A 15,272-nucleotide genomic window follows, 5' to 3' on the forward strand; every position below is an offset into this window, starting at 1 on the left:
AAATAAAGAATAGCTTATGACTGGGGCTGGGGTGGTGGCTCAGTGGTAGAGCGCTTGCCTAGCATGTGTGAGGCACTGGGTTCAATTCTCAGCACCTCATATAAATAGATGAATAAAATAAAGGCCATCAACATGTAAAAACATTAAAAAAAACTTAAAAAAAAAAAAGAATAGCTTATGACTGGTTTTAACCAAGCAAATGAGGGTGATACCCATGGAATGGTGGAGAAAGTGGATGGAAGCAACCAAAGTCCCTGACTTAGTCCATGTTCTGCTGCTATAACAAAATACCCAAGATTGGGTATTTTGCAATTTATAAAGAAAAGAAGTTTATTTGGCTCACAGCTCCAGAAGTCTGAAGGCATGGTTTTGGTATCTGGTGAGGGTATTTTTGCTGCATCACAACATGGCAGGAAGCATCACATAGCAAGATAGAGCAAGGTGCTACTTTAGGTCTTATGTTCTATTCTTACAAGACCATTAATGCTATAATGGGAGCCCCACCACCACGACCTCATTAAATTCTCATTGCCTTCCAAAGACCCCAGTCCAAATGCCATTAACATACAAATTTGGGGATAAACATTTCCAACGCATGAACTTTTGCAGACACATTCCAACCTTAGGTCTTCTAATAACTGCAAGGAAAAGAGTGCTGTGCCTCTCCGTCCTGGACTATTGTTTGAGAGAGGAAAAGAGTTTCACTGTCCTTAAAATTAGCTTTGCCTCCCTGAAATCATATGTAGATATCAGGGCTCATTCATGAGAATTAAAGGGGAAAAATTTACTCCACTTTTTTAAAAAAAAATATATTTTTAATTTTTTTGGCATAGAAGCAAGAGAGATTCCTAGGCTGTGCTGTCATGGATTCAAAAGGAAATCAACTTTCTGATATATATATATATATATATATATATATATATATATATAATCTCCTAAGATCTACCAAATACAACAGTGAAGGAAGGAAGAGTCACCTTTGCCACTGTAAGTTCAAAGAATTAAAACCAAGTGCTGTCAAATCACAGATTGAAACTGTGGAATTTTACCCACCAAAACCCAGGGGCTGCCCCCGACAGTCTGCCACCCTGGAAGGTGAGCTCATGAGAGAACCTCCACTGACCGTCTACTCTCCAAATTATCGTGGTACCTTTAACTCCTCATTTTTACATATACAGGCTTTCACTAAAGGATGTTTTGAAACAGTTATTGCCTCCATCATTAATCTGATTTTTAAAAAAATTTCATAAGTTGAGATTAAATGACAACCTAACAAAGCAGAAGAATAAAGAGTTTCTCTGTAAAATAAATGTTTAATGTTCCTTCTGAGTACTACCATGATTTAGAAAAAAACCTCACTGACCAATCTGACCAATCTTTCCGGAATGCATGTGTACATGTAGACATATCTCGTCTGACACACGGTGCATGCTCAGTAAGCAGTGACTATGTCCAAAGGTTGATGGCATCTTGCCAGAGGTTCTCATTACTATTTATAGTTATCTGGGTCACTGCTTGGTAGTGGAACCAAAGATGAAGATCTGTGGTCACCAGAGTGAAGGAGGTACCACCAGCCATTCAGATTGGTTTCTTGCTAATTTTTCTCAAGATTAGGAAGAACTGCTAAGGTGCACCAAAGCTATTTATGATCTCAAAAAGTTAAGACGTTTTTAAACATAATGGAAAAATATTCTACATTTTGTTTTTTTGCTTGTTTTTTTCTTTATATTATCTCAGGACTTGTTCTTGAATCTATGCATCACATTTGATTGACATAGTATAGAATCCAAGGACATGTTTGAATGCACAAATTCATTTTCAGTGGGATTATGTCAATGGTATTTGAATGATAACCAGTGGCATTGAATATGGTAAAAAAAAACATTGTAGACAGATTCATGTTGTTGTTGTTGTTGTTGTTCTTCTTCTTCTTCTTCATTGTATGGTTTAATAGGTGGAGCGATGGAGGGGTTTTGCAAAGTCTGGCAGTAGTGAGAAAAATAATGTAAGTTATGATGATAAAGCTAGTGATGGTTGTATGAAGTTTCTATTTAGTTTTCCATGCACTTATGATTTTGAAGACAAGTTCCTCATAACCAGAGTTGAATCTATTTTAAAACCTGATTTAGGAATGGTTTTCAATGATAATATTGACTATCTGAATTAGTCCAATTTTCATGGCAATAATGAAATACCTGAGGCAAGCTAACTTTATAAAGAAAAGAGGTTTAAAGAAAAGAGGCTTCTTTAGCTCATAGTTTTGGAATCTGAAAATTCAAAGAGCGTCGTGCTGGATCTGGCAAGGATTCCATGGCCAATGGTGGGAACACATGTAGAAGAAGAACCATATCTAGAAATAAGAAGCCAGAAAGAGACTTGGGGGTTAGGGTTAGGCTTTTATGATGACTTGCTCTTGGAGAACTCACTCCAGGAGACCAACATTCCCTTCCAAAGGCAGTGCCCCTAGTGATATAAGGACTTCCACTAGCTCCATCTCTTAAAAGTTTCCTTCAGCTCCCACATTGCCACTCTGGGGACCAAGGTCCCACCTCCAATCCATGGTACCATCTGAGTCATGCTCATGACTTAGGATGGTGCCCAGTGTTGCTTCAGAAAGTCAGCTGATTGGGAAGATTTGGCAATAGGAGACATGAGCATCCTCAGAACCTATTGGTTTGGCAGTGATATGATTCAGGTAGAGAAGTTCCGAATGATATACTACAGTGATCAGTATCAATTAAAAAGTTGAGCAAACTCATTAGGTCACCTAGATGACAAAGCCCCATTGTACATTATATAGACATATTTTTATTTCTGCGGCTTCTTATTTTCACAAAGCCATATATAACACAGTTGTGTTTATATTAAAAAGTAGATAGTTAATTTTTCACAGGACCCAAATTTCCCCTCTTCACCAATAACCTGATTAATTTATATTAAATACCCAGAATATTAAATATACATGAGTGCTGACTTATCTGAGAATACCAATAAGTATTTTTGGGTTGGCAAAGCTAAGAGAACACATGCAGTCAGGATCTTATTAAAGCATTTTATGAGTAAGGCCAACTTTTAATCATCTATGGACACATTAGTTTCTTTGGCTCTGGGACAGGTGATTTTATCCCAAGTCTGGCTACTCCCCACTTGGCTATGAGGAAGAACAAGGGTATGCGGGGGAGTGGATTGGTATGTAGCTGTTCTAATTCAAGGCAAGACAATGTGCACCTTCTCTTCTGATACAGGTGGACAACATCATGACTCTATGTGGAAGATATGTTTCTCAGTTTGTTGAGAGCCACAGCCGAAGGGGCCCCAGCAAACTTCTAGCTGCCAGCTGATTGGCTCCTCTGCGGTGATGCTCATTGGGCTGTTTCCCCGCCCTTTCAGACCACGGAGCTGCTCATTGGGGGGCTCTTTTGGCTCCGCCCACACGACCCAGCCAATCGGCCTCAAGAGCAGGAGGAGTGGGGGGGGGGGTTGAGAGGCTTGTGGGAAGCCGGTGGTGGCAGTTGAGCTCTGAGGGAATTCCTGAAGAGCTCGTGTGGTGTGGGGTGTGGTTCTAAAAATAAAGTTCGTTTCTGCTTGACAAGTGGCTCGTGAATTGTGCCCAGCCAGACTCCTCCATCTTGGGCGGCCCCTTTGAAGTCTCCTCATTTCCCGGATCCTGGGTTTCCCCTGCTCCCTTGATTTCACCGTAGTATTACCCTTGCTGGGGACTTGCATGCATTCCTGCACCCCATATCTGGCTCTCCCCTAGACTTAAGATGCATCTTCAGATTCACTTATTCAGCGGCATCTGCACTTGAATGCTCCACGGCACCTCAAATTCAAGATGTCTAAGCCTGACTTTATCACTTCACCATCACCTCTTCCTTCAAAATCCACACCTCTGCTGACCTTCTCTCTCCCCACGGTTCGCCCAAGACTGCAGCCTTGTAACCCCTCCCACCACCAACTGGTCACAGGTGGGTCAGATCTCCACCTCCCCTGGCTCTACTTTGTGAGAGCCCACCATCAATTCCCGCTTGGTCTTCCCTTTAAATTTCTGATATTTCCTCCGAGCAGAGGATTCAAGCAATTCCCCAGCGCATACTTCCCCTCATGGCATTTACCTTGGTTTGTAAGGATATATTGATGTGAAGAGGTCATGCCCTTCTCACTTTATAAATGCGAGCTGCAGGAAAGCTTGAACTGGACCCATCTGGGCTCTTGTTGTCTCATTATTCAGCCCACAGTAGAAGTTCAGTTCATGTTTGTTGAATGAATAATTGAATCAGTGTGACTTCTTCCTGTGGTCTAACCAACCATCTCTCTCTCTCTCTCTAGGGTCTTGTGTTTCTCTATTGTTTGCCATCTTGAAAAACAGAGTGGATATTTTACAATGCGTCTAAGTGTGCCACGCGTGTCCCTACGCGACATCCACCCGAGAAGGATGAAGGATGAGTCTTGCACACAGTTTATTCAGGACCTGGCCCCCACTGGTGTCTCCAGCTGCATTTCTTGTTCTCTTCCACCTTCATCTTCTTCTTATCCCACATTCTTCCAGCCCTGCCAATGACTCCTCACCCTCCAGGTCTGAGGAATCTGTCTGCAAAGCTCCAAGTGGCTTCACCACCCAGTGTTGTGCCTCTACTGTAACTTGCAGGTGTCGTGACATGGACTACGACACTGGTCTGTCATGTGGTTTTGCACTGTTGTACTGAAGTTTCTTGAGGCTGGGCCTGGAGGAAGGCTGAGTGTTATGGTTTGGATGTGAGGTGTCCCCCAAAAGCTCACATGTGAGACAGCGCAAGAAGGTTCAGAGGAGACATGTCTGGGTTGTGAGAGTCTTGACCCAACCAGTGAATTAATCCCCCTGTGGGGATTAACTGAGTGGTAACTGAGGTGGTGGGGTGTGGCTGGAGGAGGTGGAATTGGGGCATGGCTTTGGGGGTACATATTTGTGTCTGGTGAGTGGAGTCTCTGCTTCCTGGTCAAGATGTGAGTTTTTGCTTCCCTCTGCCACACGCGCCTGCCATGATGTTCTGCCTCACCTCAAGCTCTGGGAATGGAGCCTTCTGCCTATGGACTAAGACCTCTGAAACCATGAGCCCTTCAATAAACGTTTCCTCCTCTATACTTGTTCTGGTCGGGTCCTTTAGTCACAGCAGCAGTGACAAAGCTGACTAAAACCAATGATGAACACCTCACTCAGCTCACGGTGACAGGACACGTGGTGCTGTTGTGGCCCAGGGACACATGGTGGAGTGATAACAAGCTGGTCATCTTTCCATTACTGTGACAAATACCTTAGGAAATCAACTCAGAAAACCAAACACATTTAAGCTCAAAGTTGTGGAGGGTTCAGTTCGTGACTGGCCCTGTTGCTTGAGATCCGTGGTGGCACAGTGCATGGTGGTCACAGTCCCTCTTTGAAGGCACGCTCCAGTTACCTAAAGACCTCCTGCTGGGCCACACCTTTCTATGGCTCCACCCCCTCTCAGTAGTGCCAAAATGGAGACAAAGGCTTCAACACATGGAACTTTGTGGGACATTTTAGATCCATGTAAGGGTGGCCACCTTAGGTCAGCTGGCCCTGGGAAGGCTCCTCTCAGCTGAACTGCATTCTCTTGATTCTCCCTGGACGTCCTCTTTAGTAGTTCATAGAAGAGTGGGATTAAAAGTGAGGATACAGGTGATGATGCACAAGGGAAGAGAGGAGTGAAGGGGGGCTACAGGAAGTACAAGTACTGAGGCCATTGGCACACAGCTGGCCCTCTCCCCGCTCCTCCTGCAAGCCATCGTGACCAGTTGTTCCAGAATACGACTCTAGGGCATGTGACGAGATCCCAGGCTTTTTTGGGGATGTGTCTGTTGTGTGAAAATGGTAAAATTCTTTTAAGAATCAGAAAATATGGGTCTTCATTCCAACCATGACTTGAATTTGTAATTCTAACTCTGGCAAATCACAGAACCACCCCTGGTCTTCGTTCCTTCTCTTTTCCTCACCCTGCTTAATTGGAGTTGGTGTTGTTTCTGGGATGGTCTTGCCTTTTTGGTAATCAGGTTAATTTTTAGAGAAGGTGAAGTTTGGTTTGTATTTGAAAAACTGAAGAATTATCCAGGAGACCTCCTGTTTTCACCTATTTATAACATATAGAAATTGTGTCAGAGTCAATGCTTTATCAAAACCCAAACTAAAGCAATATTAGGAAAGTATTAGTGAACACATTTCAGAGATTTTTTTTTTCAGTTAAGTTAGAGATGGATAATATTTGTATTTTGATGTATAGTGTTGCAGGGTTTTGATGATTATCAGTGGGTCAAAAACACATAACGCTACATGCCCCAAAATATAATGGATATAAAGATAATAGAAGTAAAAAAAAATTAAAAAAGAAGAAAATATTGCTAATTTACCCCTTGGTAAGTGCTGAATAAACTTGAGTCGTGATTCTGTGTGTACCAAAGACCCATCGTTATCCACGCTCAGGTCACGTCAATATTTAATAGTGAGTTCAGCTCTGAAACAATAAAAATGAGTTGCACTCTTAGGTTCACTTTCAGAACGAGTCAGCAAACATTTCTCCACTCTTCCAGACATGGAGGTAGTTTCTGGGGATAAAAAAGTGCTCACAACCCATCTTGGCTTTTGAGGAACTCAGAATCCCTGCTGGGAGTTGCTTGCTTGTGATTTCCCATGGCTGCTGTGACTGATGACTACGGAATTAGTAGTTTGCTTAAAGCAACACAAAGATATCATTGTGCACTTAAGACAGCTGAAAGTCCAGAATGGATCTCACAGGATTAAAAAACAGGTATGGGAGCCTCTAGGGGAGAATCAATTCCATGTTTTCTTCAACTTCTAGGGGCTGCCTGCATCCTTTGGCTTGGGGCTGCACCTCAGGACCTCTGCTCTATGGTCACATCCCCTGTCTGAGTCTGACCCTTCAGCCCCCTAAAGACCTTTGATTCAATTGGGCCCCTTCTCTGAATTCAGAACAATCTCCTTATCTCCAGGTTCTTTATCATGTTTTCTTTTGCTTGGAAAGGGGACTTGTCTGCTGGTCTGGGGAACAGGAGGGGGAACATCTTGGGGGAAGTTCTTCAACCTTCCAAAGTAGAATCTACTAAACCATCTGACGCCGGTCTATAGTCCACAGTCAGAGTCTTCCCTGTTGGTAAATAGCAGGCAGGCAGCTGGCCCCATTCTATAAACACAAACCAAACCATGACACGATAAGCAAAGGAAGATGAGGTCTGAGAGGCATTATGCAGGCATCCGAGGAAGTCAAGTCTTTGGATTGCAGTAGACATTGACACTTGGCTTTGGAATATGACTATGAGTTCATCAAAGAAATTATGGTATACAAAGACGAGGAAGCATGGAGGAATTTGGTTTGTTTAGGAGGAAAGGGAAAAAATAGTTGGGTAGTTAGGGTTTTGCTGAAAAGTGTGTGTATAGGGTCAGGCTGGTGGTCATGGGTAATAAGAGGCCTCAAACTGAGCAGGGAAAGAATGACCCCCCCAGGTCAGATTCCCAGGGCAGACCCACCTTTGGGGATGATCAGAGATAGTGTAGGAAGTGAAGGAGACCAAGCCTATAATGACCCTCAGGAGGAGACCTGGAGAAAGTGGGTTGGTGGAATCACAGAAGAGAGTCTAATAAGTAGGTGTTGGCTTTAATATTTTTTTTTTGAGATAGGAATCATGCTTATTTTCCTTCTGTAAGAATTATTCTTAGAAAATAATGATTTTTTAGAGGAAATTCACTGAAAAAAAAATTAGCTAACATTCTTTGGTCCTGCCACTGAGTTTAGACCAACCATAACCAAAGTGGGTACCCAGTGAGTGTTACCTGTGAAACTCCACTTACTCCACAGTGCTTTCCCCACCTCTTTGAAGGACACTTTCTCTCAGTTACTTTCTCACTCCAATCTTCAATAATAATTTCAGTGGCTTTATCACTGTTCGGGGAAATCTGGTAACTATCAGAGAGGACAGAGGAACCACATCGTAATGACAAAGTAGAAAAGCCTTGGAGCAAGTGTTTGGATGACTGGACACAAGATCTAATTCTTCCTAATGACTCAAAGGTTGTAGGTAAATGAAACACTTTAGATTAGTGTGGTTAAGAAAATTGACTCCACTTCAGAATTTATGGATTAGGATTTCCAGAAATGAAGTCCCTACTTCTCCAAATTGTCTTATTTGATTAAGTGCCTTGGTGGAAGTTGTTGATTTGAAAGTCAAATTTCCTGGGTTTACATCCCTGCTCAAACCTGCTCACGAACTGTGTGACTTTGGTCAAGTTTGTCAACTTCTCTGTGCCATGGTTTCTTTACCTGAAAAATGGGGATAAAGATAGAGTCCATCCTGGAGTCTGGATGCTCCCCGAGGCTGAGTGTGAACAGGAGTGAGGGATAGGGACAGAAAGAGTGCCAACCCAAGGACATGCTTGTTACAAGGGCTACGGCTGTGGGTGACAGACTGCTCCAATATCAGGGACTTGATCTGTCTAGGAAAGACACAGTTTTAGTCACTGTAACGGAACTTTCCATTGTTGTGACCAAATGCATGAAAGAACAATTTAAAGGAAGAAAAGTTTATTTTTGCTTATGGATTCGGAGATCCAGTCAAGGGTGTCTGACTCCTTCGCTCTGGACCTGAGCGGGGTAGAACATGGTGGAAGGGTGCAGTGGAGGAGAGCAGCTCAGGCCACAGCAACCAGGAAGCACAGAGCGCCACGAACCTGGGACAAAATAGGAACCCTAAGGGCATACGCCTGGGACATCTCCTCCAGCCACACCCCATCTGCCTACTACTTTTATCACCCAGTTAACCGCCATCAGTTGACTAGTGCACTAGGGTGCAGTGGCTCATAACCCCATCATTCACCTCTGACGTTGTTTCAGAAATGAGCTTAGGGGGGACACCTCACGTCCAGACTCTAACATAGACACTTCACTTTGATAAACCTTTTATAATCTTCTGAACCCTCTCCTCTTCCTCATCTCTAGGCCAACGCTATCCTCTTATGCCCTTTTATTTGGCTGATGGCCATCCTGGTCCCAACTCCAAGGGACCATACAGAGTAGGTACGGGGACTAATGAGTCATCACGTACATTGCATTCTCTGCCGTGGTATTTTTTTCCCCCTGCTCCCTGTCCATTCTGATTTCTCCAGAGGATGGGCTCCAGGACCCCCCTGAACACCCAAACCCATGAATGCTCAAGTCCCTTATGCAAAATGGTCTAGTATTAGCATAGAACTTACACACTTGAAATCATCTCTAGATGAATAGAGCACCTAATAAGAAGGTACATGCTTATAAGTAGTAGTTAGCCTGTATTGTTCAGGGACTAACGATGGAGGGAGAAGTTGGGCATGTGTAGTGTAAACCCAAGGATTTTTGAGTATTTTCAGTCTGAGGTTGGTTGAATCCACAGACCTGGGTGCCGCAGTCTGGCTGGGCACAAATCACGAGCCACTGAAGCAGGAACAAACTTTATTTCTGAACTCCACCAGCACACTCCACACACGCTCCCGGGAACTCTCCCAAACGCCACGCGGCTCCTCCAGGAACCACCAACCAGAAATCCCTCCTCCGGAAATTCCTCCTCCTGCACTTCCCCAACCAATGGGAACTCTCTGGGAATCCCCGCGAGAACTCCAAAGCAGCAGGCAGAGGCGGACAGCAGGGGTCTAATATATAAATGAATACACAGCTTAACATAACCATCAACACCGCTCAACCACTCCGTTCTGGCAAAAATGCCATGCGTCATTCCGACTCGGCTATGGCTCTCAGCCCCTGGGGGGCTATTGCCATGTTCTGCCACACTGTCGGTGTGTAAGCTATTTCCGTTCACACAGGGACTTTATTTCTCCACCCAGGCTCTGCTGGGCATGAGAGCTGGCATGGAAGCAGGTGAGGAGGAAGAAAGCATCTCTGTGAAGCACGCCCCGGGGCAGCTCTCTGTGGGCCAACAGGTGGCTCCTCTGCCATCAAGGAACAAGCACTGCTTCTGCCCACTCAGAGCTTCGGGGAATCTGGGCTTGAGAGCCTCAGGCTTATCTGACAGCCTCTGGCATCTTCCTAAGGTCTCAGGGACTGCTCTTCCCTACCTGTGCCCTGACTGCAGCAGGGGACTGCCGCAGTCTGGCTGGGCACACAATCACGAGCCACCACACAGCTTGTAGATTCAAACAGCAACTCTTTATTCCCGAACTCACACCAGCCGTCTACAATCACGTTCTGGGGAAATCCACGTTCTCTGCCCAAATCCACGTTCTCTGCCCAAATCCACCTCCACTGGGCTTCTATCTCCCAGAGAATACTGTCTGAATCCCATGAGAACTCAAGGGGAACTCAGGCAGCAAGATACGCCCTATTCCCAGCAGGAATAATCTTAAACCTTAAACCTGGAACCTAAACCGGGAACGCCCTAATCCGCCTTGGTCCTTGAGCAAGGTCACCTACATTCAATGTCACTGCAACATGGGGTACGCTGGCAAGGAAATTGTCATACCTACTTGGCTAATGGCTCCCAGCAGGGGACACCAGCCCTGGCTGTGGGCTCAGTCCTCTTTGCATTCCTGCCCCCTCAGCAAGACCTTGATGTGACTGTGAACCTGTACTGAGCTGAGAGTTGGCTGAACTGAGCCCGTAGCTCTGCCTTCCCTGCCTTTTAAGTTTCTCATATTTATATCCATTTAATTTAATTTTTTAAAATTAATAGGCTTTATGTTTTTAAGGAACAATTTTTTTAACAGAATAACTGGGAGGGAAGTCCAGAGATTGCTCATCTCCCTTCCCACCCCCATGAACAGCCCCCTGATCACTCATATTTTGTCCTGGGGTACATTTCTTTTTTCTTTTTTTTTAATTTTTTTTTTTTTTGAGAGAGAGAGAGAGAGAGAGAGAGAGAGAGAGAGAGAATTTTTTAATATTTAATTTTTAGTTTTCAGTGGACACGTCTTTAATTTATTTGTATGTGGTGCTGAGGATCGAACCCAGCGCCCCACGCATGCCAGGCGAGCACGTTACCACTTGAGCCACATCCCCAGCCCCTGGGGTACATTTCTTATAACCAATAATCCAACATTGGCATATTATTAACTGAAGTCCATATTTTTCATCAGGGTTTACAGTGTACGTTCTGTGGGTGCTGATAAATGCTTAGTGACATATACAGTTACCTTTGCTGTTGTTGTTGTTCAAGTTTTCCAAATCAAGGAGCAAAGCCCAACTCACTTTAGTGCCATGAATATCACTAAGCTGATACTTCACCTTCTGCATGTCCCTCATCTCAGGGACCGACTGTATGACCCCACTTGCCCCCAGCAATGATATCTTGATTGCCATCTGACTGGTTAGGGGCCCAACTATATTTGTTTATTTGTGCTGCCATATCAACTATCACAGATAGGGTCACTTGAATAACAGAAAATTATCTCTCCCAGCTCCAAACCCTGTGAGTCTAAGATCAAGGTGCTGAGTCAGAGTTGGTTTCTGATGGTGAGGACTCTCTTCTGGGCTAGTAGGTAGCTAGAAGCCTCATTGCTGTGTCCTCACATGTGTGCACATGTAGGGAGATGGAGGTGAGAGAAAGTCACCGTGAGCTCACTCTCTGTGTCCCTGCTTACAGGCACATTAATCCTCAGGGTCCAGGGGTCACCCTTATGACCTCATTTAACCTTAATTATTTTTGTCAAGAGACAACTTTTTTAAAAAAAATATAGTCACATTGGGAGTTAGGGCTTCAACATATTAGTTTTTGGGGTGACACAAATATTCTGTGTATAACAACAAAGATCCTCACTGGGGTTCCCCCAAAGGGGAGTCAAGACCAAGATGAATGCGTGAGTAGATTACTGGAGCTAGAGCTCAGGCTAAAAGAGTGGGGAGCTGGGGAGAGAATCCTGGAGAGAGGGAGAGCTGACCCAGTGAGACTTACGAGGTGCATGGCTGGGCTGTTCAGTGCCCTGGACCTCTCAAGACATGTCTCAGAAAGGTCTGCCTTTGATCCCAAGTGGTCCCTACCCTCAGACTTCTCAGTTGTGTATCGCGGAGTGCTGAGAAGGATTCTGTGGGTCAACTGTGACACCAGAGGAGCTCTGGGGCAAGGGTCGGAGGTGAGAGAGAGGCTGGGGAATGGAGCCCGTGCGCCTGCGCGGAGATGCTAGAGGCTCACCTGGGGCAGGTGCAGCAGGGGTTCTAAAGAAGCAGGAGGTCAGGACGGTTTGAGGTAGAAACCCACCCAGGGAAATGAACGTGGGAAATCACTCAGACCGTTGCTGGTGTATGTGACCTCTAAGGACATGTCGGCTGTGATGATGGATGGTGACTGTCTTAGTCCATTACAGCTGCTAAACAATGTCCCTTAAGTGGCATAAATCTATTTCTCCCCATTCTGGAGCCCAGAAGTCTGGGATGGGGGTGCCAGCATGGTTGGGCTCTGGTGGGGGCTGTCTTCAGGGTTGTAGATGACTGTCTTCTTGTGTTTTCCAGAGGCAAAAAGGGGGTGAGAGAGTTGTCTGGAGCTCCTTTCACAAGGGTACCTGTCCTATTTACGAGGTTCGTGGTTTAATAACCTCCTAATGGCACCACCTCCTCATATCATCAAACTGGGGCTATGTTTCAACAGGTAAATTTTGAAGGGTCACAAACATTCAGTTTATACTAGTGATGACTATATTAGGATCATATTGAGAAAAAAGAACCCAGCAGCCAGGTATAGTCTGAGCAGGTGTTTCTCTTTCTTAGAAAGCTGTCACTTGCTATAATAGGGTCTTTGATGTTGTCCCCTGATATCAGCTATTTTTGGGTAGCCCTTGGTCCAAATCTGGTCACTTGTATGGTTCAGATTTTTAAAATACGTGCATTCAGGTGCCTAGAGTCAGGAGCTGCACTGTGCTTTTGGATACACGCCCCCTCCCTCCAACCACTGTAGCCTTTCTAACGTCCTCCTGGGTCCACCCTGACATTTGGCAATGCTGACATTTGGCATGGAGAAGTTGTGGGCAGTGTAGAAGCATTATCAGGTTCCTCTGATCATCCTTTTGTTCTGAATATGGGCAGGGTGAGTAGGGAAGCATAGAAACAACCTCTTCCCTTAGTTATGTTTAGACCAGTTTATGGAATTGAACCTGAGAGGATCAGAGCATAATGGGGGTGCTCTGATACACCACTGGGGGTGGTCACCTGTGTGAGAAGTTGTCCCAACACTGTGCTCCAGGGGGCGCTATTCACAGTGCACTCAAGGTAAATGGGGTTCCTACAGATATGCCGTGATGGCCTTCGCCTGGTGGCCACCTTTCAGCCAGGTCCCAGGGGAGGTTGGAGATCTCCTGGCACCTGAGACTTTGCTCATGGAACTTGGCACTTCACATTGATGGCCAAACAATGTCTTCTAACCTGCCAGTTTTAGACAATATTTTGTTCCTTTAAGGGTAGTAAATTCTGGTATATTCTGCTAAACACATTTGTATCCACCAAATAGAGACCAAGTTTTAACCCTGAAATCATACAGCAAAGGCAGATTGAGGTGCCCCCAAACACTAGGCCAAGAGGACATGAGAGAGTAACCTTCAGCCATGTCTACCACCAAATAAACTTCTCACCCAGTGCAACTTGCTACCTCCTGCAGTTCAACCCCGAGCCTTGTAGTTTTCACTAGAGCAAGACTTTCCAATCCCACAGATCACACTAGGCACCCCTCACCCCTAATTCCCTCCATTTCCAAAGAATTTCTTTGCTCTTATCTTTTTACTCCTTCCCTTTCAGAAAACTGCTTTAAGTATATTCTTTAAATTACAGTTATGGTTTAGATATTAGGTGTCCCCCAAAAGCTCATCTGTGAGAAAATGCAAGAAGTGTTAGAGAAGATATGATTGGGTCATGAGAGCCTTAGCCCCTGATGGGATTAACTGAGTGGTAACTGAAGGCAGGTGGGGTGTGGCTGGAGGACGTGAGTCATTAGGGGTGTGCCTTTGGGGTATATATTTTGTATCTGATGAGTGGAATTTCTCTCTGCTTCCTGATCATCATGTGAGCTTCTTCCCTCATCACGGCCACACACTCCTGCCATGATGTCCTGACTCATCTCAAGCCCCAAGGAATGGAGCATGCTATCTATGGACTGAGACCTCTGAAACCTAAGCCCCCCCAAAACCTTTTCCTCCTTTACAATTGTTCTTGTCAGGTCTTTTAACACAGCAATGAATAAGCTCACTAAAACAGTTATCTAATCCCTTTTTTTAACACCATGATGCTAACCTGTTGGCATCAATCTAAATCCTGGATAATCAACTAATGTCATTCCCCCACTCATGGTTTTTGCCATCAGAGCCATAAGACCCCAGAGCACTTTCAACCTGCCTGAAGTTTGTGTCTCCCAAGTTACAACTCTGATCAGCCCAAATGAACTCTCAATTTGTGCCTTAGTTTCTCTTAATGGTCTATGGTGGAAAACTTATCCTGTCAAAATAAGGAGCACAATTTTCACTGTGTTTATCTTGGTTTTATGAGGTATAAAGGGCAATGTATTAGTTAACTGTTTTAAAGAATATTCTTCCATGTTTGCTAGTACTGCCATGATTAACTTATATTAATAGATAGCTTTCTCATTAAGTTTACTGGGAAATAAAAACACATTGTTAACCACCAGGCAAATTATGACTTGAATGAATATAAAATAACAGGGGCTTAAGGATTGCATACAAATTACAGGGACTTGAGTGTATGTGCTCACAATATGTTCTTAAATACAAGACAATTTGAATTTAGATCCATCATACCAAGTCTCGATTTATTCCATAGAAATCCTTTTTACAATAAGCAAGAATAATAGATATCTTCTCCCTACTTCACCAAAATGCTGGGGTTTTTTTCCTGATAAAGAAAAGAAATATATCTCCAGCCAGAATGAGTTCTAAAGACATTCTATAAATGTGGGTGTGCCTCGAATTAAGAAAGCCAGGCATTTAAATAGTTGACCTTACAGAGCACATAAATTAGAGGGTAATTACTTAAATGTTCTTCAGTTTGTGAAAGGATTTGCAACAGGGTTCCGCTAAATAGCTTACTCGGTAGTGAATTTAAATTACTGGTGTATGTGTGTTTTAAAATTTCTTTCTTTCTTTCTTTCTTTTTTAAAGAAATACATACCTGTTGCATCTAACAAGGTGTGTTGGAATGAAGAGAGGCTAAAGGGTTCTTTTACTTTGCTAAGCAGATTTTTTTTTTTTTTTGGTACTAAGGATTGAATCCAGGGGCACTCAACCA

At 44.1% G+C, this 15,272-nt stretch overlaps 1 long non-coding RNA gene across 3 annotated transcripts in view; it reads left to right on the top strand.

Moving 5' to 3' along the window:
- The window catches only part of LOC125618909, a 108,794-nt gene extending 105,387 nt beyond the window's left edge, over positions 1-3,407 (top strand). For 2 of the 3 annotated variants that reach the window (XR_007350283.1, XR_007350285.1), the window contains 2 exons: positions 834-987; positions 3,246-3,407. This is a non-coding gene — a long non-coding RNA (uncharacterized LOC125618909). The remainder of the gene's footprint in view (positions 1-833; positions 988-3,245) is intronic. The other variant, XR_007350284.1, reaches the window with a different exon arrangement.
- The last annotated feature ends 11,865 nt before the right edge of the window (positions 3,408-15,272 follow it).

The sequence above is a fragment of the Marmota marmota genome, unplaced genomic scaffold (assembly GCF_001458135.2).
Source record: "Marmota marmota marmota unplaced genomic scaffold, marMar, whole genome shotgun sequence".
NCBI classification, from domain to species: domain Eukaryota; kingdom Metazoa; phylum Chordata; class Mammalia; order Rodentia; family Sciuridae; genus Marmota; species Marmota marmota.